Below are 25721 nucleotides of genomic sequence, written 5' to 3' on the forward strand. Positions count from 1 at the left end.
CTATTATTTCTTGAAGGTCAACAGGAATATTTGGCACTTTGAAGAAAGGAGTCTTGCAAGATCTTGACTAATAAAAATATTTATATGTAGAGAGAGATGACCATGTGTACTTCAGGGATACAGATCATACCCCACCTTGACCATAGCCAATTACTAGTAGAAAAATAATGTAATGGGAGTCTTACCACTTTTCTTGGAAGGTGTCATGCCCTTCTGAGGCATTGCTGGAGATATCACAGTGCCATAATGAGACTCATAATTCATGTCAGCCGCAAGCCTTTTCATTCATTTATAAATGTTTTAGAGTCCTATGATTCATAATGCCATGAGCTGGTTTTCTTTCAGAACCGTCATGCTCCCATTAATACCAACCATTCCTGCTTCTTGCCAAGAGACAAGCCCGCAGTAATATATCATAAAGTTTAGTGTTCTTCATGAATTGTGATAGCCAAAATTCTTTCCTAGGTACTGAGTTAGTGCAAAAGAAAAATTTTTAGGGAAATATTGAAACTTGAGAAAGAAATCAAGAAAGCAAAGAAAGGATCTCTTCACCATCTAAGATATTAGTTTAGAGTTATTCTCCATTATCAATATAATGCACATTTTCTTTGTATGCCAGTTATTAGACCCTAAGAAAAGGGTAAACTTCAATGCTTCATTGACATAAAATGAAAATGAAACTGGGCATTGAAACTAAAACACTTACAGTAAGTTTGGGGGCATCCACCTGATTTTTATTTTGTTTTATCTCCTTAATAAACACTACATAAATTGCATTTCCTTTTTTTAATCTCATGCAACAATACATTTTTCTAGTTAAGTAAAACAATTAGGCATTATTCTATCAAGCAAAGCAAAGCAGTTTTAAAAACCATTTGAAATCACATGGCATAAAATACATGCTGTCAGAATGCATGTCATCCTTTCACTGGTGAGGCCTTATCTCTTTGGCTATTGTTCCTCACTGGCAATAACTTCTCCAGAGTTCATCTGCCATTCTACTCAGCAGGGCTAATTTGGTATCACCTGAGTCACAGTGTGGCACAGCAGTGTGGCACTGCAGAAGGAATCTTTGATTTTACTCTATTCAACATAATTCTTTGGACCCACCCATTGTTTGAAAGGGGCACTGAAGGCTCTATCCAGTTCTGGCTCCTGAGCTAATCCTGATTTAGGCAGAAAGTTAACAGCTGTTGATGCCCCATATGACAAGGCTTACCATTAGGCTCCTCTGCCAGATCTGGAGTCTCATTATCTGAAGATGACTTCTGCAAGTCTTTGTTTTTTACCTTTCTGCTACCCTATGTTGTTAAAAGAAAGTTGGGGTCCTCTTCCTGAGTTTCAACCCATCACCTCTGTCTGAATCCTGGCTTCTTCTGCCCCAGACTCTCCATGAGAGAAGAGAAGAACAGGGAGTAGGAAAAGCACGGATTCCAGAGAAAAGCAAAGGGGGCAACTTAGAGGTTTGTTCTAATATCCCTAGATGATTTCCAGCCAATTCTTTTTTTCCTTAAAAACAAATGACGAATGGATAAGGAAGATGTGGTCCATATATACTGTGGAGTATTATGCCTCCATCAGAAAGGATGAATACCCAACTTTTGTAGCAACATGGATGGGACTGGAAGAGATTATGCTGAGTGAATAAGTCAAGCAGACAGAGTCAATTATCATATGGTTTCACTTATTTGTGGAGCATAACAAATAGCATGGAGGACAAGGGGAGTTAGAGAGGAGAAGGGAGTTGAGGGAAATTGGAAGGGGAGGTGAACCATGAGAGACTATAGACTCTGAAAAACAATCGTGGGAGGTTGGGGGAACGAGGTGGTAGGTATTGGAGAGGGCATGGATTGCATGGAGCACTGGGTGTGGTGCAAAAACAATGAATACTGTTATGCTGAAAATAAAAAAAAAATGATGAAGAATTTCTTAAAAACCTAACTCTAAGAGAAAATAAACCAATAAACAACTTGGGAGATAGATAACACTTCAGATCAGAATGATAGCCCTCATTTTACCCATAACTTTATATTCTGTCTACATCACTCTCCTTATGGGAGATTTTTAGGTTGAGCAGTAACTGCCTTCAGTTCATCCCAAATTTGTCTTTGTAGACCATCAGTTAATTTCAGCAGATCTCTACAACAACTATAAGTAAATGGTTGAAGGTTTTTGATACTCCAGAAACTTTTCTATGCATTTTACATGTATTAAATAATTCACTCTTCAATAATCCCCATGACGAAAATATTATCATCATTCCCATTTTACAGATAAGAAATCTAAGGTACGATGAGGTTAAAAAACTTGCCCAAGTCCACATGTCCATTATGTGATGAAACCCAGGCAGTCTGTCATCAGAATCTACACTCAACGCTGTAGGCATGCATATGTCATATATACACATACAGAAATTGTCTCAATGGAGCAGCAATGTCCACAATAGCCAAACTATGGAAAGAACCTAGATGTCCATCAACATTTGAGTGGATAAAGAAGAAGTGGTATATACATACAATGAAATACTATGCAGCCATCGAAAGAAATGAAATCTTGCCATTTGCGACGACATGGATGGAACTAGAGGGTATTAGGCTGAGCAAAATACGTCAATCAGAGAAAGACAATTATCATATGATCTCCCTGATATGAGGAATTTGAGAGGCAAAGTGGGGGGGTTAGGGGGTAGAGAAGGAAAAAATGAAACAAGATGGGATTGGGAGGGAGACAAACCATGAGAGACTCTTAATCTCAAAAAAAAAAAAAAAAAAAAAGAGACTCTTAATCTCACAAAACAAACTGAGGGTTGCCAGGGGGATGGGGCGTGGAGAGGGTGGCTGGGTTATGCACATTGGGGAGAGTATGTGCTATGGTGAATGCTGTGAAGTGTGTAAACTGACGATTCATAGACCTGTACCCCTGGGGCTAATAATACATTATATGTTAATTAAAAAATAAAAAAGAAATTAAAAAAAAAGAAATTGTCTCAATGGTTCTAACACTACAAGTTGGTTATTTAAGAAACAGAGTATATACACTGTACAACATATGCAAATATCTGCTTATAACTACTCAAAGCACAGCTGCTTTGCTTGTAGAGCTTTGGCAATTCTGGCAAATAAGGCGCAATGTCATATTTCATATTTCTATGGTAATTTTCATTCATTTTATCCTCCAAACCAGCTCCCTTTCTTGTTTTAACAGGAAATGATAAATTTGTCATACTATTTAGCAGGGTTTTTGAAGAGTGTGTTCCGTGGAACATCTGTCTCCAAATCGAATATTCAGACTCAAGGTTTTTACCCCAAACTTTCTGCGTCAAAATCTGGGGGTGGAGCCTAAGAATCTGTAGTTTCACAAGCTCCTCTGGTATGTTTGATGCTTCTAGAATTTGTTTTGGAAACTGCAGAGCTTCCTGGCCAGCTTTCAGCTTATCGCTGCTCCAAATTAGACAATTAGTTAGAATACATTAACTTTCTACTCTCTAGTCCTAATTATATATCTAAGAAATACAACTTCTTTTACGTCTTGACCTCCCCTATCCAGAACATAGAGAAGAATAAAGAAAACTCACAAGCTTGTGTCGAACTCATAATTTCCCAATCCCTAATAAGTGAAAATGTTTCCTCACTGACTTAGTAGACACATCATTTATAGTTCCCTCCTTAAGCTGTTTTTTTTTTTTTTTAATGGTAATTTACTTTGAGTCAATTCTTAGCTAAGCACTGGCTCTAAATATTTCACAACCTGCTTTCTGCACTTGTCCTAAATCCAGATTTCTACCCTCTCATGTACCTCCAAGCAAAGGTGTTTTGAGCAGAATGGTGTCCCATCAAATTCATGTCTTCCATTGCATATGATACTACCAGAGTGATTTCATTTTTGCGCAGCCATAGCTAAATTTAGCTCTGAAGCCAGAGGTTATGATTTCCAATATTTGGAAATACTTTACCACAACCAATACTTTACCACAACCAGCTTAAGTTCCTCAAAGCAAGGCTTCCTATGCCTTCCCAGCTGATATGGGCAATACGTGCTGAATGCTGGATCCCAAATACCAGCTGAGGGTCAGCTGAAGCAGATGTTATAGCTACAAATGTAAAAGTAACATTGCAAGGACATACTGAGAGATCATTGAAAATGATGTAGATTATTTGTAAACTGCTAAGAAAGAGCAAAAGGAGAACAGATCTCCTGGGTAGTGTTCAGAGTTACAATGGTTAATTTTAGAAAAAGGGCCACTTGTCAAAATCGGAGGCATGACTAAGTAAAAAAAAAGTGGGGTAGGAACTCAATTCTCACAATCATATAGAAAAGAACACAATATGAGAATATATTTTGCAAACCATAAAGCTTATAAAGGCCTTCTTATCATTCTTATACATTGAAAGAACAAACAGTCAAATGTCAATCTTTTTAAGTCTCTGCTAAATTTGTATTTCAATATTGGTCATATTTCTAATTTCAAGGAATTGTTTTATGTTTTTAATTTCATTGGCATATCATGCTTATAAATATTAATTAAAATAGGGTGACCCTTATCTGGCACACACGGAAACCTTTTAGTTAGAGATTTGGGCAAGGAGGTATGAGATTTCTTTATACACATTGTGCTACAAGACGTTTTTTCTTGGGTGAGGTAAGCATGGATTTTCTCAAAAAGCTTTACCTTTTATGAGTGGCAAATGTAAATTGTGTTACATCAACTTCAAAAAGATTTCTCCATTATACTGCTAATACTAATACTTGACATTCAAAGCCTAGAAGCTTATAACAAATCACTTAAGAACTCCAATTCCACCTCCTGTATCTGAGTAAGTGAAGTATGACTAGTAACATTAGAGTCACACTGAGTTACATCAACTCGATGTGGAATACTCTTGTTAATTAAATGAATTGTCTGGGTTGAGAGAATGCACAATATATTTATTGATCATAACCCATAATTTGGAAGCCAATGGCTATCATTTTAAAAAATACTTATTTCCTGGTAAATTTTGCATCCTTCAGGATCCACTCTAACACTCAAGTTCCCTAAGGGCCCAAATTTCAAAAGCTGCAGTTCTAACCTGGCTTTTCAAAGCCCTCCTCCTTGTTGGAGGCTGCCTGACTATTCTCTGATCTAAAATCTTTTCTGAAGTCATTAAGCTCATTCTTCCCACTCTCTGGGACTGGGGTTTAGGTAGAACATTTCTGAGTTTCTAATGCTCTGGTTCCTCTCCCAGCAACCTCAGATCACCACCAATCCCAATCCTACCACAGACATTATACATAGGAAACACTATTTTTTGAGGGGTCAGAACTCCACCTGCAATGATACCTACTCAAGTGTTTGGCTCCTTTATTTTGCATTGCTTAGTTCTTTGCTCTCCACTGTCTTTATCTGGCTGAACTGGGACAAACTTCTTCCTGGTAGGGAAATCTAGGACTAATCATGGTTTATTTAGCAAAAAAGCTACTATCTTCAATGGCCAGTATATCTGGGGGTTATGATTAAGACATTCCCTTCCTACACACCCTCATGTTTCTTTAAGCCAGTTTTACTGAATTAAATAAACAACTCAGGAATCTGTTCTCATACAACTGAAAAAATGAAGCAACTCTCAATTTAAATTTTTTTTTTTATTTGACAGAGAGAGATCACAAGCAGGCAGAGAGGCAGGCAGAGAGAGAGGAAGGGAAGCAGGCTTCCCGCTGAGCAGAGAGCCCGATGGGGGACTTGATCCCAGGACCCCGAGATCATGACATGAGCCGAAGGCAGCGGCTTAACCCACCGAGCCACTCAGGCACCCCTCAATTTAAATTTTTTAAATCACTAATTTCTATTTTTCTTCCTCTCTCCTTCCCTTCTTTCTCTCTCTTTCTTCTCTCATTTTTACCTTCCTTTCTCCCTGCCTCCCTCCTTGCCCTCCTCACTGCATTCCCTCTTTTTCTTATATTTTGCTATCTGACTTTCTAAACAATAGTAATGAATGGGATAGGATATTTTTCTCAAAATAATTAGCCATGAACCAAAAATAGTTCCAAACGAATCTTCCCAAGTGGGCCCAGAAGGAGGAATTCTTTCCTCACTTTACTTAAAGGCTAATGGTTTGATAATGAGATTCTACGAAAACTTGAAAGGCATTGTGATTTTTTTCCTCTATGCTTTGTGTACTTTGCTTTTTCAGTGGTACAACACATTTTCTCTTAATTCATGTTAGAAAAATGTGTAATTTTACTAAAATCTCTACCCTGCATGAGCTTGAAATAATTAGAAAGACATGAAACTTTTGATAACACATAGTAAACACAGAGAGACTAATATATCAGCAGATGTATAGGTCTTCCTCAGAAGGTAAGACCTAATGTGCAGAATGAAGAGTGTTTAGAACTTGGGGGAATGGGGGAAATAGCTGGAGGAGATCAACAGTTTTTAGGAAGGGGCACAGATAGAGTAAAGATAGCAGTGAAATGTTACCTATACCTCTATTTCAGAGTATTTGTGTTCAGGACAATTTCCATAAATGTATCAATGGAATCTTTCACCAGTGGTTGAGACATATTTAGAAGTCTTGCTAGATTAACTCCCCATATATTACTGTTTACCTACTCTTTAGGTCATTCACTACATAGTTATGTTTAATTTGTTAATGTACATTATGATTATGATAACCCTAGATTTTAGAGTTAACACAATACAAACTTAATTTTCACTTACATTGCAGGCCAATTCCAGTGCTCCTAGTTGGCAATTAGGTGGATTTTCCTTCATCTTGAGATTCAGGCATATGGATCCTTCCATCTGGCAACTGCACCATTCCCTTCAAGTCTCTTAAAAGGTGGGAGAAGAGAAGACATAACCACCTCATCAAAATCTTGGCCAGAAATTCATCACTTCTGCTCATAGTCCGTTAGGAAGAATCAGTCACATAGCCCTAATTAGCTGCAAGGGAAGCTTGGAAATATAATTGTTGTTTGGGCAACTGTTTTCCCACAACTCAAACTAGGGGAAGCACCAGTTTTGATGGACAGTAAGCTGTCTATGTCATACTTACCAAATGTGTTAGCTTTTTATAGATATACTTAAACTCTACCATGGTTACTACCTCAGTGCTAAATCTTGGTTTGAATAGAAGAATATATTAAGGTACTGTAGGATATTTAGAGAGGAATATTTAAGAATCTTTAGAGTTTATCCATTTCTTAGAAGACACTTCAATAAGTAAATAGTCTTTGAAAGTGCCCCATATTCTGCTTTTTAGTCCTATAATCATGGATTTTTGTAAATTAGTTTGGCAACCAAACTGAAATTTGCCACTCTAATTATTCTCATATGATGCTCCTCTCAGCTAGAATATGATACATGCTCTCAGTTCATTAAACATTTCCTGATTTTAAAACATTTCCCATTCAACTTCCTTCCCTAGTAGGTCCAATCTCCATGGCTTTCATTGTGGTTGCCTGTGGATACCACACAGAAAGGGCACAGGGGAAAATAAATAGGATCTGAATTACTCGGCAAAGAAACCCTAATTAGGTTCTCCCCATTCATAAAAATAGATCTTTCATCAGTGACAATTCAGTGCATTTAGGGAAGGGCTCCTATAACTTGCCATGGGTGCAGTCTGCCAATACTAATGTTTCTTTGGGAAGCACTCGGATAAATGATGTCCCATCATTTTTATGTGATAATTCCTTCTCATGAGAGTTGCCTTCCAATTCAATATCTAGGACTGAACTATTTTAGTTCATTTAATTTAATTCTAATTTCTTTCTTTTTCTTTTTTAAAAATCTGAACTTTGCTGTGTGGCTTCTTGAGGCATATTCCACATGCATTTTGGACACCTGATAGGCCTCTTCTTTATCTAACATGATAAAGGGTGTGTTTTTCTACACAGAAATAACATATTAACAATAATACTGGCATTGCACTTCAAGATTACACCAAAATAGCTTTCCATCTTATTCATTTAATATTTATAACAACTTTGTGACAGGGCTCCTGGCTGGTTCAGTCAGAAGAGCCTGGGACTCTTGGTCTCAGGTTCATGAGTTTGAACCCCACATTTGGTAAATAGATACTTAAGTAAATACATAAATAAACTTATATAACAACTTTTTGAGACTCAGAGGATAACTTGTCAAAGGAAACACAGCCAATCAATAGCAGAACTGATTTTAAAAGCAGGACATTAGATTTGTTCCTACATTATGATGCCCATTTAAGTTTACTATAATGTACAAACTTGAAATAACCTGAGAGTCATAAAGCTATGTTATTGATAGTAAGTGCATAGAAAAGTATCAATAAAACCATAGAGCTTCATGTAAAACTATGATTTCACATGTCATAAAGGGTGGAGAAGATGGATGGATGAATGGGTTGAGTGGGTAGAGAAGATAAGAAAGAGCTATTCAGGAAGAGGAACTGAATTCTTGCATAAAATCAGGAAAGAGGGGGCTGTGTACAGGCATTATGGGGAAACTGAAATGTATGGTGAGAGATGACAGGGGAAAATGGGAGAAGAGCCATATGAAAAGAGCTAGCTAGATCAACTAAGAAGACCTAAATCTGGAGAGCTTTCAAAGTCTGGCAGAGAAATTTAGACTTAGTAAGAGGGTGGTAGTGAAAAAATGTGATTTTTTGAGATAGGAGTATTAGGAGAACATGCTTTAAAGGAGGAAGTATTTGGTAGTAGACTGTCTGAAATCTTGAAAATAGAGAGCCTGAAGTTGGCCTATCTGTTGCTGCCAGATCAAGACATGAACAAGATTTGGAGCCAGCGACAATGGAATGTGAAGCAAAAGAGGCCACAGCTACTGGACAAAAAGAATAAATTGTTAAAAACAAAGACTTAAGGTTTTAAACAAGGGGAATGGAAGAAAGTGGAATTCAGGAATAATCTGTTTTCAAAAACAATGTTGAGAAAATCTAAGTCTAATTGTTGAATTACAACTTGGTGATGTCAAAATCAATATAACTGCTTTTCTGTTGATTGACCTATTTCTAAGCTACCCAATTTTATTTTATTCCCAATATTAGAGATTTCTAAGAGACTGTGTTTACTGGATAAATATTCAATAAGAGAGCCATCTTATCTCTTAAGAATAGGATTCCTTTTTTTTTTTTTAAAGATTTTATTTATTTATTTGACAGAGAGAGAGATCACAAGCAGGCAGAGAGGCAGGCAGAGAGAGAGGAGGAAGCAGGCTCCCCGCTGAGCAGAGAGCCCGACGCGGGGCTCGATCCCAGGACCCTGGCCACCCAGGCGCCCCAAGAATAGGATTCCTTTACTGTCCTACTGTGGTTACTGTGTCAAAAACAAGTAAAATACAAAATGTCTTCAAAGAACAAGCCTGTATGTTGTTCATATTGTGAAGCTATTAATTCTGATTTTTAGAACAGCTTGAAAATTTATACACAAAGCAGCACTTCAGCCATTAGACTTTGAACTAAACATGCTTAAGACATTGTTCTTCTAAATGCTGGTTATTTATAGAAACACAACAAATTTTAAAGATTATATTTCAGCCTTCAACTTTATAGACAGTTAAAATTTATTCAAAACACAGATCCAATTAGTAGCAGAGATGGGATTGGAATTCAGTATTTTTACTATGAATTCAGTATTCCAGAATATTCTACATGGAACATTGTTAACAATAGATGCAAGAACTTGGATGGCAGCAATAGTTCCGAATTATTTTACATCTATTACTTCAAAATAGTGCCCCAAAATGCAATGAATTGGATATGATTGTGACATCTCCCTTTTAGGGAAAAGCAAATGAGAATGTGTATAGATGGAGTAATGCAGCTAGATAAAGTCTGCATAACTCACTCAAAATTACATACTCATGAAGCTAGCATTTGAAGCCCAGTGATCTGGTTCCAGAGGCTACGCCCTTGCTGCTTCTCAAGCCTCAGCTCTAGCTCTATTCTTTCTAAGTACTATATATGTCAACTTTAAAACGGAGAATAGTAACTATAAGGACATAAAATAATAGAACTTCCAACTATGTTCTGCCTCTTGAACCAAAGATAATCTGTAGTTTTTGGCAAGAGGCTATTTGATCATTGAAAGCTTGAGGCAATTAACATTATAGGTTCCAGCCAATGTCAAAGTAGTGGGGCATTCAACCAGGAAGAACAACTGAAAAAAAAATCCTTCATATCCCACTGTTCCTGGGACCCAAAGGGGAGTGAATTCTGTGAAGAAGAACCTGAGCATGAGGAAGACACTGAGAACCAGGACTCCAGAAGACGGCAAGGTGCAAAGATGCTATGATCTGGTAATAGAGGGGGTTGACAACATCGAACACTGCAGGAAATTCAAATGATTGAAAGGCAGTTTATTAGATTTGGGAATTAGGAAGCCATTAGTGAGTCTTCAGAGAGCTATTTCACTGAACTTCAGAAGACCAAGGAATGCACATGAAGATGTAAACTGTAAATATATGTTGCCCGCACCACTCCAGTTGACAAACCAAAACCAGATTACATTTCAGAGAGCTCAGTTGTGCAATATTGTGTCAGAATTGGAATATTTATTTCAGTTTTAAAAATTCCTTATTTAATAGACTGTTACTGTTTAATAATCATGGAACAACTATCAAAAAGTTTTAAAAAGTTAGTAGTGGAAAGTCTTTTTCCTTTCCCCACCCACCATCTGCATGGTTCCCATATTTTCCTGAGTAACCACGCTATGGATTTCTTCATCTTTTTTTTTTTAGGTTTTGTTTTTGTTTTTTAAGTAAGGGAAACATATACACATATTTTGACATGATGGTCGTGTACTATACTGTTATGGACTTCTTTTGTTCCCCTTTAATCGCATCTTGAAGACTTTTTCAGTTAATACATGAGTTTCTTTATTGTTTTTTTAAGATTTAAATAGTATTCCATTAGGGATGCAGTATAATTTAACTAGTTCTGAATAGATGAAAATTAGGTTGTTTTGAAATGTTTGCTGTCACAAACAGAGCTGTTCTGTTTTACATGTATAGCTTTGTACATATTTCATTTATATAAATGCAAGTAAATCTCTTAGGTAAATTCCTGAAAGTGGAATTGCTGGATTGAAGAACTTAAACCATTGGAATATTTTTATATACTGCCGAAGTGATACTCATGGATATCATGCCAATTTGTCATCTCTTAATCAATGCATGAGAACACCTGTTCTCTACATCTTTACCAATCCTGTGTCACCAAATTTTGAAATTTTGTTTTGCAATTCCTATAGGTAAAATATGAGATCCCAATACAGTTTTCAATAATGTACTTTTACAAGTGAAAAATATTATTTTATGTGCTCAAGAACCATTTGTAGGTAGGGATTTTTGTTTTTGATATTAAGATCTAATTTTTTTTAATTAATTAATTAATTAATTAATTTGACAGACAGAGATCACAAGTAGGCAGAGAGGCAGGCAGGAGAGAGAGAGGAGGAATCAGGCTCCCTGTGGAGCAGAGAGCCCAACGTGGGGCTCGATCCCAGGACCCTGGGATCATGACCTGAGCCAGAGGCAGAGGCTTTAACCCACTGAGCCACCCAGGCACCCCTTAAGATCTAGTTTTAATGCACTGGGATTGTAAATGCTCCTTTGGGAAGATTACTGCTGTTTTATTCATGGTGAACATTCGACAGGCATTTGAGAAAAGGGCATAATCTTTATTTCAAGAGACAGTGATATTTATCTATTAATTGTATTATTTAGAATATATATTAATTTTGTTCTAGAATATATACTAATTTTGTACTATTATAAATAATTTATAAATTACAAATTGATCAATAATAAATAGTACATAGTTGTATTATTTAGTATATATGTGTGTGTATAACTAGGTTTTTGTTTGTTGAGTTGATTTGTCATGGAAAAATAGTAGTAAATTTGTCTCCTCTTACCAGTATATTTCTATCTATCCCTGGTATTTTTGCAGTTTTTGACAAATGATGAAATGATGATGCCTTGGTGTTTGGTTGGTAGATATTCACCACTATCTTGTTTTCATTTTGAACTGCATGCTCCAGCATTATAATGGGTCTTTTAGTTTTTAACTGCATACTTTAGCATTATAACACAGCTTTCTTCACTTGTTTAATGTTTTTTTATCTGAATTCAACCTGGCCTGACATTAAGACTATGACCTCTGCTTTTTTTGTTTGCATCTGTATAATACAGCTTTGCCTATCCTTTCAGTTTCAACTCTTGTTATAAGTGTGTTCCTTATATTAGCATCATGTACTTCATCTACCTTTATGATGGTTGTGTAGATCTTGGATTTCATTCACATAGACTGCTGGTATCTTTAGAGTGGTCCAGTGCACTACATACTTTTGTCTACTTAAGACTTATTCAGAATGGGCGCCTGGGTGGCTCAGTGGGTTGAGCCGCTGCCTTCGGCTCAGGTCATGATCTCAAGGTCCTGGGATCAAGCCCCGCATCGGGCTCTCTGCTCAGCGGGGAGCCTGCTTCCTCCTCTCTCTGAATGCCTCTCTGCCTGCTTGTGATCTCTCTCTCTGTCAAATAAATAAATAAAATCTTAAAAAAAAAAAAAAGACTTATTCAGAATAGAATTGGGTTTTGTTTTGTGACCTAACCTGAAATTACTTTGATTGTACTAAGCAGATTGTTATCCAAAGCACAGATATGGTTAACCTTACATTGTTATACTACTTTGAGTTATGTTTCCTGAAATTGTAATTACTTTCATCATCATCATCTTTTGATATGTGGTTTGTTTTCTCTCAATGTGTGTGTGTGTGTGTGTTTCATTATTTCCTAGTAAGAAAAAAAATAATAATCTTAGCACATTTTTCCTTCCTATTCATCTTCTCTTCCCTCCACAACCTTATATTAGCAAGTAATGTTATTTGTTGTTTTTGCTTTCATGTGGTTATGATATACATATAATTATATTATTTTGTCCATTTTGAATACCTTTTGACTTTCAGTGACTAGACATGAGACAATCAGTACACTTAATGTCTTCTTCTTTCTTTCCTTTCAGTTTTTATAAAATTTTGATTTATTATATATTTATGACATTATAAATTATATATTTATAATATTTACATTATGATGTGTCACCACAAACCTTTAGTTCTACTGTAAGTATATTCAGTGTGCATTATCTCACAGTAACTAAATTTATTCTCCTGTAGTTTCCCAAGGAAGGGCTCATGGGAATAATTTCTGGTTTCTTCCATGCTGAAAACTTTTTGTCTATGGTCTTTATACCTGGAAGTCAGTTTGGTCATATGAAGAATTTTTGACTCATATTTTTTTTTTTTCTTTAGAGGACTGTTTAGATCATTGTCCTCTGATATTATACATTGCAGTGGACATTGAGGAAGTGTAATTTTTGCCACCATTTCAAGTGATACGATCAATTTGCCAGATTATGCAGAAAAATCTTTATTTTTGTAATCTGGTATATTTCCTAGATTACATTTCAGTATTGATTTTTTTTTAGATTAGTTATCTGTGGAACGTGATATGTCCTTTCAATATATGTACTCAAGTCTTTTTTTTATTTCAAAAAATTTTCTTGAATTATATCTCTAAATATTTGTTTTGTAATTTTATCTTGGTTTTCTTTAGGAACTCCAATTATGTGTATGTTGTTTCACCTTTGTTTTTCTTTCCTTCTTATCTATTTTTTTCTATTTAATTTTGTCTTTAGTTTTATCTCATTTTCTTTACTTTTCTCATTTCTATTCTGCTTTTTACTACATTTTCCACAGTGTCTATTTGCTTATTTCTTCTCATATCCTTTTTATTTCTTTGCTGATTTTATTTTTTTTCCTTTTTAACCTAAGTTCACTGAGCACAATTTCATCTCTTCTGCTCTTTGCCATCTTCTCCTCAAGTTCTGCATTTTTGTTTTGTGTTCTTCCATTATAGAAACAATTGCTTCAGCAAATTTTGTTTGCTTGTTTTGCTTTAATTCAGGGAACATTTTTGGTCCAGCTTTTCATTTGCTCCTTTTTTTTCCTGGAGTGTCCATCTGTTTTTAAATTTTCTAATATTTTCTTTTTTTTTTTCCTTTTAGCATCTTTATATGAATATTGTGCTAAACATTTTTTATGCTTGCCTTTAAATGACTTAGACCAGTTCTTTGCAAATTATTATTGTGACTTGTCTTTTGATAAGCTGAATAGCTACTTACAAGGTATTCTTACCTGCTGCAGCAGACCAGAATTGTAGTACTTATGTTCCAAAACCTAAGGGCTTTCTTCTAAGAGGCCACAAAGACAAACTTCTTCCTGCAAATGTGATTTTCATGTAATAGATCCCCCCTGCTTCAGTGAATATAACTCAATCCTGAGGGACTTCTGGCTTCAAGCTGCTCAACATATTTCTCTCACCTGCTATTCGAGTACAAGGCAAAGTTTTATACATGAACATGTATAAAAGCATGGCCATTGCCTGGAAATACATTGTTTTGGTGGCTTTCTGGAGTCTGCAGCTGCTGGGTTCTTTCCTCAGCTTTTCTATATCTACCTGTTTAGTTCCTGCATTCAGTTGGAAGTCATAGATACTTTTAAAAATATCTTGTAGTTTTTCTTCTAATTTAACTAAGAATAATTTTTTTACTTTTGTCATCAATTCTCCTGATTATTTTGGAAGAAAAGAGAAGATTTAGTTTATGTAGCTACATTTGTCTTGTAAATATTTATCTCATCTAGCCATCCCAAATGATAAAGGACATTAGAACATTACAACTTGCCTTTCTTTCTCTGAGTTTTGTGATTTTCAGAACTCAAGACAGCAATACAAAAAAATAACCCCAAAAGAGTCTATTTCTAGTTTCACATCACTGTTTTGATGATAATAACAGTTCCCTTCTCTTTTATGGTTCATGCTACATTTGCACTATGGGCACAAAAGCCAATCTCACTTCCATGTCTTTTCTGTATTACCTTTCCAAGACTCTGGATCTTTCTGCCTTTCAGGGGTCCAGAGCCATCAAGACTTTTTAGGGCCCTGGTTGTTTCTAGTTATTGCCAAGACAAACACTGTGCCTGTGCTCTATAGCTGATATTAACCATTGGCTCATCTCCATGTATAACTCGGGGTTCTGAATTTCTTATATAAAATTACTCAAGGTCTGATTTTTGGCTCCTTTAGAAATTGACTTCTATTCCTCCGTTTCATTCATGTAGGCGAAGACAGCTGGAACACCTCTGTTGCCAGTCTCTAGGTTTGAATTGCAGAGTAAGGAAAGCCAAGTCATCCTTAGGAGTCTGGAACACATTTTCTCCTAGGATCTCTGACACAACCCGAATAATGTTGACATTCAGGGCAGAGTGCCAGACTCATCCAAGCACATAGCCATTTCCCCAGGAAACCATCTAATACAGGACTTTTTAACACTGTTATTTTATTGCTATTGGATGCCATTAAATACTGGTCTATGAACCAGGGAAAGAAAACATTTCAAATGAATAAATAGAAAATTCCTCTGAAAATGGCTGCATCTGTGGGGGACATTTAAATATAACACATAGGAAAAAAAACAGTAAGTACAAAAATGACACATGTAGTTTTACATTATGAATTTTCCTTTTAACTTTAAGAAACCTTGTTATCTTTATATCCTGATCATATTTTAATAAAATGTAAAAGCACAATTATTACCCAGTATTTATCTAAGCCCAGAACACCGCTGTATATGAGAACATCTTTTATTTCTACTCTTGGGACATTCTGATGAATGAAAAACAGAAGATGCTACTTTGCTGTATTTATTCACATACGTCTGTTCAGTGCCAGTTTTTAGCATTAGAAAACTGTAGGCACTCCCTCAAACCTACTACGGAAATTCGTCAATCTAATATATATATAATATATAGTATATAGTATATATACATAAATACAAATATGCAATATATTTTAATTATATTAATTTTATAAATTTAGATGTAATTTTATGTATTTATATTAACTATAAATAGATATTTATATATAAATATATATATTTTAAACATTTATTTACTTATTTATTTATTTAAGAACGACAGAGAGCATGGGGCAGGAGCGGGGGTAGTGGGCAGAGGGAGAGAGAGAAAGAGAATCTCAAGCAGACTCCTCACTGAGCACAGAGCCTGACTCAGGACTCAATCACAAAACCCTGAGATCATGACCTGAGCCCAAATCAAAAGTCAGATGCTTAACCGACTGAGTCACCCAGGTGCCCCTAAAATGTACTTATTTTTAAAATCATATCCATTTAATGAAATTAAAATGTCCCATATATGCAGAGTTTTTGTTTTATCTTCATCAAAATATAAATAAAATCCCATTGGGTCAGAGTCCCTGTGTCGTCATTCTTATTTGTCATTCCCTTTCTTTCCAGCTACCTCAATTTGCATTTCATACACATCACTGAACCTGCCTGTCTTTGTTTTTGATCTCCAACATACCTCCAATAGTCTTCCCAGTGTAGCCCAAAACACACTTCAGGAGATCATTATGTAATTTATACATATAATACTCAAATCATTGTTCGGTCCTGGGGAACATATCAATCAGCTATTAACAGTCTAATGTTTGGGAACTTAACTTAATTAACCAAGTTTGTTTAAGATACAATTACTATATAACTGAAGCTGATTTAGTTTGATTAGCAGAAGTTTATTAAAAGAATATTGGATAGATCACAGAACTATTGCAGGAACTAGAGAACAAGATTTGAATTAAGCTTCTAGGCAGAATGGCCAAGATTGTGTCCCAGAATTAACTTAATGGAAATCCACCACAATGGTGCTGACCCACAAAATGTTACACAAAACTGCTGCTCATGCTGCTGCCCAGCACTGCCATTTCTTTATGAGGAAACTGACCTTTCAAGCACTGGGAAATCACCACCACTTCCACCATGGCCATCACAGGTCCCACCACTACCAAGGGATGTCCCAAGTTGAGTTTATCCTAAGATAGAGTTTAATCTGCAGGATTTGCTCTGTGCAAGAGAGGGGAAAGAAGTAGGATTGGGCAAGGCCAGAAGTCAGACTGTGATGTAGACCCACAGTCAACCTCAACTGACAACAGAGCAGCCTTTGGGGCTAAAGGTTATGCCTAGTTGGGCTAAGATGGCCAGATATTTTTACTCCTGTATCAGAGGGTCATTGGATATGAGCTACACTGGGAAGGGGCATGACTTTAGGAAAGGTAGCTCTCCATAGCTGAGGCAATGCCTGAAGGGACAGACAGCTGAAGGCTGTTTGCCAACAGCGTCCTCAGCATCTAGGGGAACAAGCACAGTCGACACCTTGCAGTGCTTAGATTACATCCACAGTGTAGTTTTGTGACCTCAGTTTCCTGATTTAAAACATGGGGATTACAATATCTCACTCATTTGGGTCTCTGTAAGGATTAATAAAATAATCCATGTGAATGTGGCATCCCTTATTGCAATACTAACTACATTAAGTACAGTATTTTTCTGAATAAACAAACCCAAAGACTTGTCTTCAATGAAATATGGATAAAGAATACCGTAGGGGTGCCTGGGTGGCTCAGTAGGTTAAGCCTCTGCCTTCAGTTCAGGTCATGATCCCAGGGTCCTGGGATCAAACCCCGCTTCTGGCTCTCTACTCAGCAGGGAGTCTGCATCCACCCCCACCCCCCACCCCACCCCTACTGCCTCTCTGCCTACTTGTGATCTCTGTCTGGAAAATAAATAAATAAAATCTTTTTTAAATAAAAAGAATACTGTAAACACAAGATATTAATGGAGGATGCACATACATATTTTTTGTGTAAAATGCACATACATGCAACGCTCTTCCTCATCTGGCACCAACGTACCTCTCCAATTTCATCTCCAACACGTTATACTTTGACTTTGGTCATTTTATACCCTCTGTCTGGAATCCCAGTCCAAAATTCTCCTGTCATCTTCAACTTCCCTGACAGCCAATTCCCCACTTCCACCTAAGTGCTCTCCTGGTGATCCCTTCATGTTTTTAATTTTACTCTTCTTTTAATAGTTACCACAATATACAGCTCTCATTAGAGGTAATCGTGTACCTTCCTTGTGTTTCCAGTAGTCTGTGATGTCCTTCAAGAGTGAGATTAGACTCCACTTATTTTTTCTAGCATTTAGCATAATACCTTGTTCATAGTAGGCTCCAAAGAAGTGTTCATTCATCTAAGCTGCCAACTTTCCCAAGATTTTTCTGTAAATGAACTAGGTGTTTATACATGCAGATCAACATTTTATAATTCATACATGTGGGCAAGTTGTACTATTTGCTAGTGCTACTCTTCTGATCGACTGGAGATGAAGTTGACTGGAACAGAGAGTCTTTCATAGGTCAGCTCCTCCCAAGCTCATTCCTGATGCCGGTCCAGGGACATTCTCAATGTTCTGACACCAATATTTCATTTCACTGGGAACGTTTAATGTTTTTCAAGAATAGAATAGTTTCAAGAATAGTTCAAAAATAGTTTTTCAAGAAAAAAAGAAAGTCAAGAATAGTTGGTTCTTGTGGTATTTCCAGGGACAGGCAGTCACACGTGGTAGGTAAAAGCATGAACTTTAGAGTCAGACTCTCTGGGTTTGAGTTCTAGCTCTGCCATTTGCTGTCACATGACCTTGGGAAACTTATTATCTCTGCTTTAACTTCGTCATATGTGAAATAGGAATATTCATAGTATCCATCTCATTGAATTCATATGAGAACTGAATGGGTAAATGAAAGCAAACCACAGTGAACATTTCCTTGCACATGGTAAAGCATACGTAGGTGTTGGCTACTACTGAATTTTAGCACTTTCCTGTTTCCCTTCCCTTGAATGGTAGATTCTTTGGAAACAGCAGCCAACCATAAAATATCCTTCCACTTTCAAAAACTCTCAGAATAGAATGAAAGAATATTTCTTAAAATGTCTGGATTTTGGAAATACAAACTACTTCAAATAAAAAGTCAGGCTTTAACAAACTATGCAAGTCTTATAAATACAAAAAACTTATGGAAATATAGACAAATGGGACATTACTATTTCATAAATATTGTTATACTCTAGTGTAATTAATACTCTCTGCTATCTAAATTATATTTTAAACTTTATAGGTCCAGCTCACACCAAACAAAATCTCTCCTACGTGTGTGTACCTGTGTGTCTAGTATTATACTGATCTTAAAATATCTAGGTATCATAAAACGAATTGGAATGTCAGATTAGGCAAGGAAAAAAAAAAAAGAATTCTCCTTTAATGAACCAGAAAGGTGATGCCACTTAGTATGTTTAAAATTTCCTGGGTAATATAATTAGCAATTTTATTATATCATAATTTGATATTTCTAAACTACAGTTCTGAATTTATTGTGCAATTATTTTACTTCATTTACCCATAAAATGCCACAGTTCCTAAAGTAAGATATTTGCCTTGTGGAATTTACTAGCAATCATGCATGGTAACTTTTGAGCAGAACTGAATGTGTGTCATTCACCTGAAGTGATGAGGGAAGGTGGGCATGAAGCTGAATGTAATTATCAAAGTTGGCATGTGCCCAGCATCCTGTAGATGACAGCCAGATACCCTTATGAATAATGGGGTTGCAAGTCTGATTTGTAGATGGATTGCATGCCATTGGCCTTGCCGAGTCATAAAATTTTTTCCTCTTTTTCACCATTCAAACTTGTAAAGATTATTCAGATTTTTTTAAATGAAATTAGAGCAGCTAGTGGTAGGTCATATCAAGGATGTTAGAACAATCTGACAGTGACATCTGTCACTCTATCGTATGCCAGCTTTGATTTGAGGGATTTGGCTAGCAGAAAGATGTCCAGTGATTCCCTCACTGTGCTATATTTGTCATCCTGCCTTTGGCATTAGCTGCATCCTCAGGATGTCACTCAAGTCAAAGAGGGTGATACTCCCAGATGGAGGAGGACCATGCTGTAGTCGAAGCAACAGAATTAGCTAAACACTCCTGCTAAAACCTCAAAACAGATCTGCAAGATTCATATTGAATTGCCAATTTAAGTTTCAGTTTGTAAAACAGTAGACATATTTTAAAATGTAGGGAAATTGTTCAATTGAAGGTAACACAGTCAAGGAATCTACTTGTTGATGGACCTTTAATATACTCTGTTCTGGGAAAAAAAAAATTACTCATTTAGTCATTCATTCAACAAATATTTAGCAATCTCATGCCATGCAGAGAGAACACAATTTCAAAGGACCTGGAAATGAGAAAGGATATGGCAATTTCAAGAAGGAAAAGAGGTCATTATGGCCAGACCAGGTTGGGACTAAGAATAGTAAGAAGAAATTTACCAGTTTTAAACAAGGAATGGCTTATCATACTGCATTTTCTGATATATTATTTTGGTGCACAATGTAGAGGCATATTAGAGAGGAGGGGAAAGAAAAATTGTGGGGCGAACCACTAGGAGGTTATTACAGAAATCTAGGCACGAGGTAATACCCTGACAGAAGATGGTGGAACTGAAAATAAGTGGATGGCTTTAAATGATATTTAGAGAAAGAATAAAGTTTGTAAGACAGTGGATATGGGTGGTGGCAAGATTGAGAGAGAAGGCACAGAAAATGCCCACGTTGTTGAGACAGGTAACTAGATTAAAGGTAGTCCTATTTACTGAGATAGGAACCTTAGGTGGGAGATCAGGGGAGATGATGAGCTCAATTCAGACATTCAGAATTCAAGGAAGATGTGAGATATCCAATAGAAATATCCAGTAGGCAGTTGCAAATATAAGTAGAAGGTCAGAAACAAAGACTAGAAAGCTCTTCATTTGAGCCTAAGATGTGCTCACCACAGCTATGTTTTTTTAAAGATTTTATTTATTTATTTGTTCACTTATTTACTTATTTAAAAGAGAGAGAATGACCGTGGGGGAGGAGCAGAGGAAGAAGGACAAGCAGACTCCACGCTGAGCACAGACTAATGTGGGGCTCGATCCCAGGACCCTAAGATCATGACCTGAGCTGAAATCAAGAGTCAGATGCTTAACCAACTGAGCCACCTAGGTGCCCCTCGCCACAGCTATTTTGAGTAAAGGAATGAAAAACTTCCTAGGAAAATACTCAACACAGAAAAGAAAGAGATAAAGTGAGTTTGGATAATGGATAATGAAATAAGTACTGTAGAGAAGGCATAGTTTTTTGCATAGTATGTTGTCTACTTTCAACATCATCCTTGGTTAAGCTCTCATGAGTTTTACATTAAAAAGTCCACATCAAAAATGTAATAGCTAGAGGTGTCTGGGTAGTAACTTGGAATCAGGGTGTCAGTAGACTTGGTGACAGTTGAGTAGGCTGTGCTGGCAACTGGAAGGTTTCATGAGACCTAGCAAAGAACCCTGAAACGTCATGTGTTAGCAGATCTTGGTTCACATGCCCTATAAGCATCACCAGCACAGGGGTATCTTTACAGAGAGTTTCATGGATGGCAGAACCTTGGTAGACATAAGCAGCTTTGACTGGAACTACTACCAAGAAAATAGCAAGTGCCATAGAGTCACTAAGATGACTAGATGGTGAAGGACATGTGAGATTGGATATGTAGAATTAATTTAAAGAGAGAGTTGGCACACCCTTGGACATGCCAGTGATAGAGCCAGAGACATTCTTGCTACTGTTTTGGGACCTTATTTTTAACACCAAGCTAGGGAAACCTAAGACAAAGGAAATGGGGGGAGACAATCTATTTGTTGCATATCTGTAGTACTTATTAGAAAGTCATGTTTTAAATTCTGTTTTTAAAGATGAATTTTATATCTTATATTTCTATTTTAAAAACCTAGTCAATAGCTTTTCAAACAATATGGATCCTAGTTAATTATCCCCCTAGATCAGTGGTTTTAAATGGAAAAGTGTGTCTCTCCTTCTCTTTACAGTCAAATGGAAGGAATTTTGCTAATTATAGTTATGTGATTATATTTTATATCAGGGATAATACTCGACTGAAACAAGTCTCCCCACCATGAGTGAAGTGAAGAATGTGCTTCTCTAATTTAGATTTTAATTTCACCTGATCATTAGTTCATTTTCACACATAAACTATGTTTTGTCAAATTAATTAATTAGGGCAATTGCTTCTGGTCTCATGTGTCAAACCTTATAGGAGGTTGGAGAAGTGCTATCAAATTATGTTTTTAATTTGTTAAGAAGCAATATCTGGTGATAAAACTTGCAGAGAGAAATAAGCAGCTGCTAACTTTGAATTAAAACGCTCAAAAACTTCAAGTTTCATCATGCTATCATTCAGCTTTACAGCTGGGCTTTGAAGCTAGGCTCTGCTACTTTGTAATCAAGTTACTTTAACCTTTTTGAGCTTTAGATTTCTCTTGGGTAAAATGAATATAATGCTTGGAAAATATTAAATCAATGTGCCTTTATTTCTTTCTATAAATCAAGTTCCCTTGATGCCACCTCCATTAGGAAGAGGCTCTGACACTGGGGAAAATCCCTGATGTATAATAATGGGAAAGAAAAGAAAGGTTTTCTGGCCCTAGAGCAGGAGGAAAAAGGAGCAGATTGTGAGAGAAGGGATCAGGAAGTTAACTAAATTCCAAACCACTCCTCCCATGTGCACTGCCATGTTCAATCCTCAAGTATGTATGAGAAAGCAGTGATTCATTTAACAAAAGAAGGATGGATGGGATATATAGGGTAAAGCTCCAATCCAACATTTTTGTTCAGACTTTTGAAGGAGATGGCCTCATGGGAAACCAAAATGGGGCAGTACATCAGAATAAAAATGGTGGCTAGATGATGAGATGCTTGAAATGAATGCACCGAATGAGAACTTCATTCAAGCTGTGGGGAGATTCTAAACACAGCAAAAGCCAAGATTGGGCTGAGGCAGCAGAGGAGATAGACCACCAAACAACCTGAGAGCTTTGCCAACAACATTTCACCACCATGGACTTCAGCACCACAGCTTGTGATGCCTTAAAGCTTGTAAGTGCCTGCTCACCAATATGAGGTCCATCGCCATCACAAGAAGGCACATAAAGCTTAACTTCCTTCTTTATCTGGAGGCCATCTTGAAAAGGATGAGATGGAAGAAACTATGCAATACAGAGTGTTTATACTCTCTACCAACGGAATGTCCTAAAAGAGACTGAATTTCTTTTATTTGGTAAGTTGTCTCTATTTCCACCCCATTACAGACTGAGGCCCATAAGGAAGTTAAAATCAGCTACAGAACATTTTGAAAACTATATACATTTGGCACTGAGTCACATGTATAAGTTTCTAATCATAATTACTTTTATTTTTTTTTATTTTTTTGAAAGATTTTATTTATTCATTAGAGAGAGATTACAAGTGGGCAGACAGGCAGGCAGAGAGAGAGGGGGAAGCAGGCTCCATGCTGAGCAGAGATCCCAATGTGGGGCTCGATCCCAGGACCCTGAGATCATGACCCGAGCCGAAGGCAGAGGTTTAACCCGCTGAACCACCCAGGTGCCACTTAACCATAGTTACTTTTAAAAAGTACAAGCAGGGCCCAGCTAATATTTCAAATATTTATAATATTTGTTAAGTGACTAAAAAAAAAAAACATTTTTCATTCACATTCTTTTCAGTATTATTGAGATATAATTAACATATAACACTGTTTAAGTTTAAGGTATGCAACATAATAATTTGATACATGTATTTTCTGTGAGAGGATTACCACAGTAAGTTTAGTTAATATACATCACCTCATATAGTTACATTTATTTTTTTCTTGCGATGAAATACTTTAAGATCTACTCTCTTAGCAAATTTCATATATACAATCCAGGACAGTTAACTATTATTTGCCATGCTGTGCATTACATCCCCAGAACTTATTATCTTATAACTGGAAGTTTGTACCTTTTGACCATACTCCCTAGCCCCATCCCATTCATATTTAACAAATACTTATTGAATTACTGAATGTAATTCGGAAGGCTTTCTGTTAAACCTAGAGACAGACAGGTGGGCAGGCACAGCAAGCAACACATCCCTGACTACAATAGTTTGTAATATTGCAGAAGGGGAGAGTTAATTCAAGTTAACCATTGGATTGAATTTATGCTTCTGGCTATACTGGCAAGCCTAAAGTATATCACTGAAGAAAAAATTATATGGAAGGAAGGAAGGTGAAGGTGAAGAGACACAAAGGTGTAGATCAGGTAGCATGTCATCAATAATTATCCCAACCGTCATCCAGGGACATTTTATACCTCACACTGTCTATGCTCGGGCTTGACCTAATTCTGAAAAGGAGTTTAATGGGGTTGAAACCATGGATGGCAACAGCATGGCTCACGGCCTCTTCATGAGCTGACTCAATGTGCCTCAAGGAGATTTGCTTTGCTAGTGAAATCACAACTCCTGAGAACTAAGCAAATTCAAGACTTTTGCTGCTTGTAATCCTAGATGCTAAAAGCCAGTTCTAGCTTTCATTTTTATTTTCTAAATTAAACAACCTCACAATCTTATAATTTAAAAATTTTGTGCTTTACAGCAATATTCTCATTCACTTATATAAGGAGAACAGAAAGGAGGATGTTTACTTTTCTGTAATGCAACAAAACTCACTCATTGGGGCAGTTATTAACGCTTTGGCATATTTCACATACATACTCGCAGACCATATAGTATTACAATGAGGATCCTAGAGATTAAGTGGCCAGGATCATTATTTGCTTAATGATTTTAATTTGAATATTGCAACAGAAAAAAAATCCCAAAGATCAAAAAAATCTTGATCCCACAGATCATCTCAACTTTATTCATTGCATTGAGTTTATTTAAAATTTCTGAAGGAAATGTTGAGGTTTGATCCAGCAGAACATGGGGAGGGTAGTTTGGACATTCTCATACTTTGAGCTAAAGAACTGGTCAAGAGAGAACCTGAAAACAAAGATATATTCTTATTCTAACACAAAACCTTGGGTATGCGGAGATGGTCCTTAATTTGGATGTAGACCAGAGACTAGAAAAGTATTATTTATCTACTGAGAAAGTACAGGCTTCAGCTAAGAGGCTCACTCCTCATCTCAGCAAGATTCAGGAAAATGATTTCATGGCCAAGTTTCATATAAACTACAGCCTGGGGTACAGTAATACTTAAATATTGTTATGAATGTATAAATGTAGGAAACAACATGCCATCCTCTGGATTTGCCAATCTTTCTTATCTAAACATGTTGATTCCTTTGCTTGAAATTCCTCTTCCTTCTGCCTGAAATGGTCTCCCTTCCTTCTGCCCCATGTAAAACTTCTTCTCATCCTTCTGTTTTATCTAATGTATCTCCTCTGGAGAGTGTTCCTGTCTTTGTCTATCCTCCAAGGGCATCTTCCAACAAACTTCACGAAAGCACTTTCAATGCTGCATTTCAGTTGTTTGGCATGTCAGTTCTAGCCTGCGAGCAATGTGAAGACAGAGACAGACCACGCTTTCAATGTTCGTAATTCCAGTGCCTCATAGAGTGACTGGCACATAGGAGTGGCCCATTACAAATGTACTGAATTGATTTTTACAATGTCAAAAGTGAGTCGAACAAGGTCAGTAGGTATCAATCGTGAAAATAGTTTTGTATTTACACACTTCTCCTTGCACTCTATCCTGGTTAATTGTATAACCACCATATCATCCATGTAACGAGTTCCACACAGCAAGCAACATTCCCGCTGGTGTTGATGATGGGTAGGAGTTCACCATAGTTCACCACAGGACAAGGAGGGGAAGAGCAGGCTGGTGAAAAG

The 25721-nt window shown here is 36.7% G+C and overlaps 1 long non-coding RNA gene across 5 annotated transcripts in view; it reads right to left on the minus strand.

The window, feature by feature from the left end:
* The window catches only part of LOC125080564 (uncharacterized), a 310278-nt gene that overhangs the window by 175688 nt on the left and 108869 nt on the right, over positions 1-25721 (minus strand). For all 5 annotated transcript variants that reach the window (XR_007121408.1, XR_007121405.1, XR_007121404.1 and 2 more), the window contains exon 4: positions 6701-6813. This is a non-coding gene — a long non-coding RNA (uncharacterized LOC125080564). The remainder of the gene's footprint in view (positions 1-6700; positions 6814-25721) is intronic.

Source organism: Lutra lutra, chromosome 11, assembly GCF_902655055.1.
Source record: "Lutra lutra chromosome 11, mLutLut1.2, whole genome shotgun sequence".
In the NCBI taxonomy this organism is placed as follows: Eukaryota; Metazoa; Chordata; class Mammalia; order Carnivora; family Mustelidae; genus Lutra; species Lutra lutra.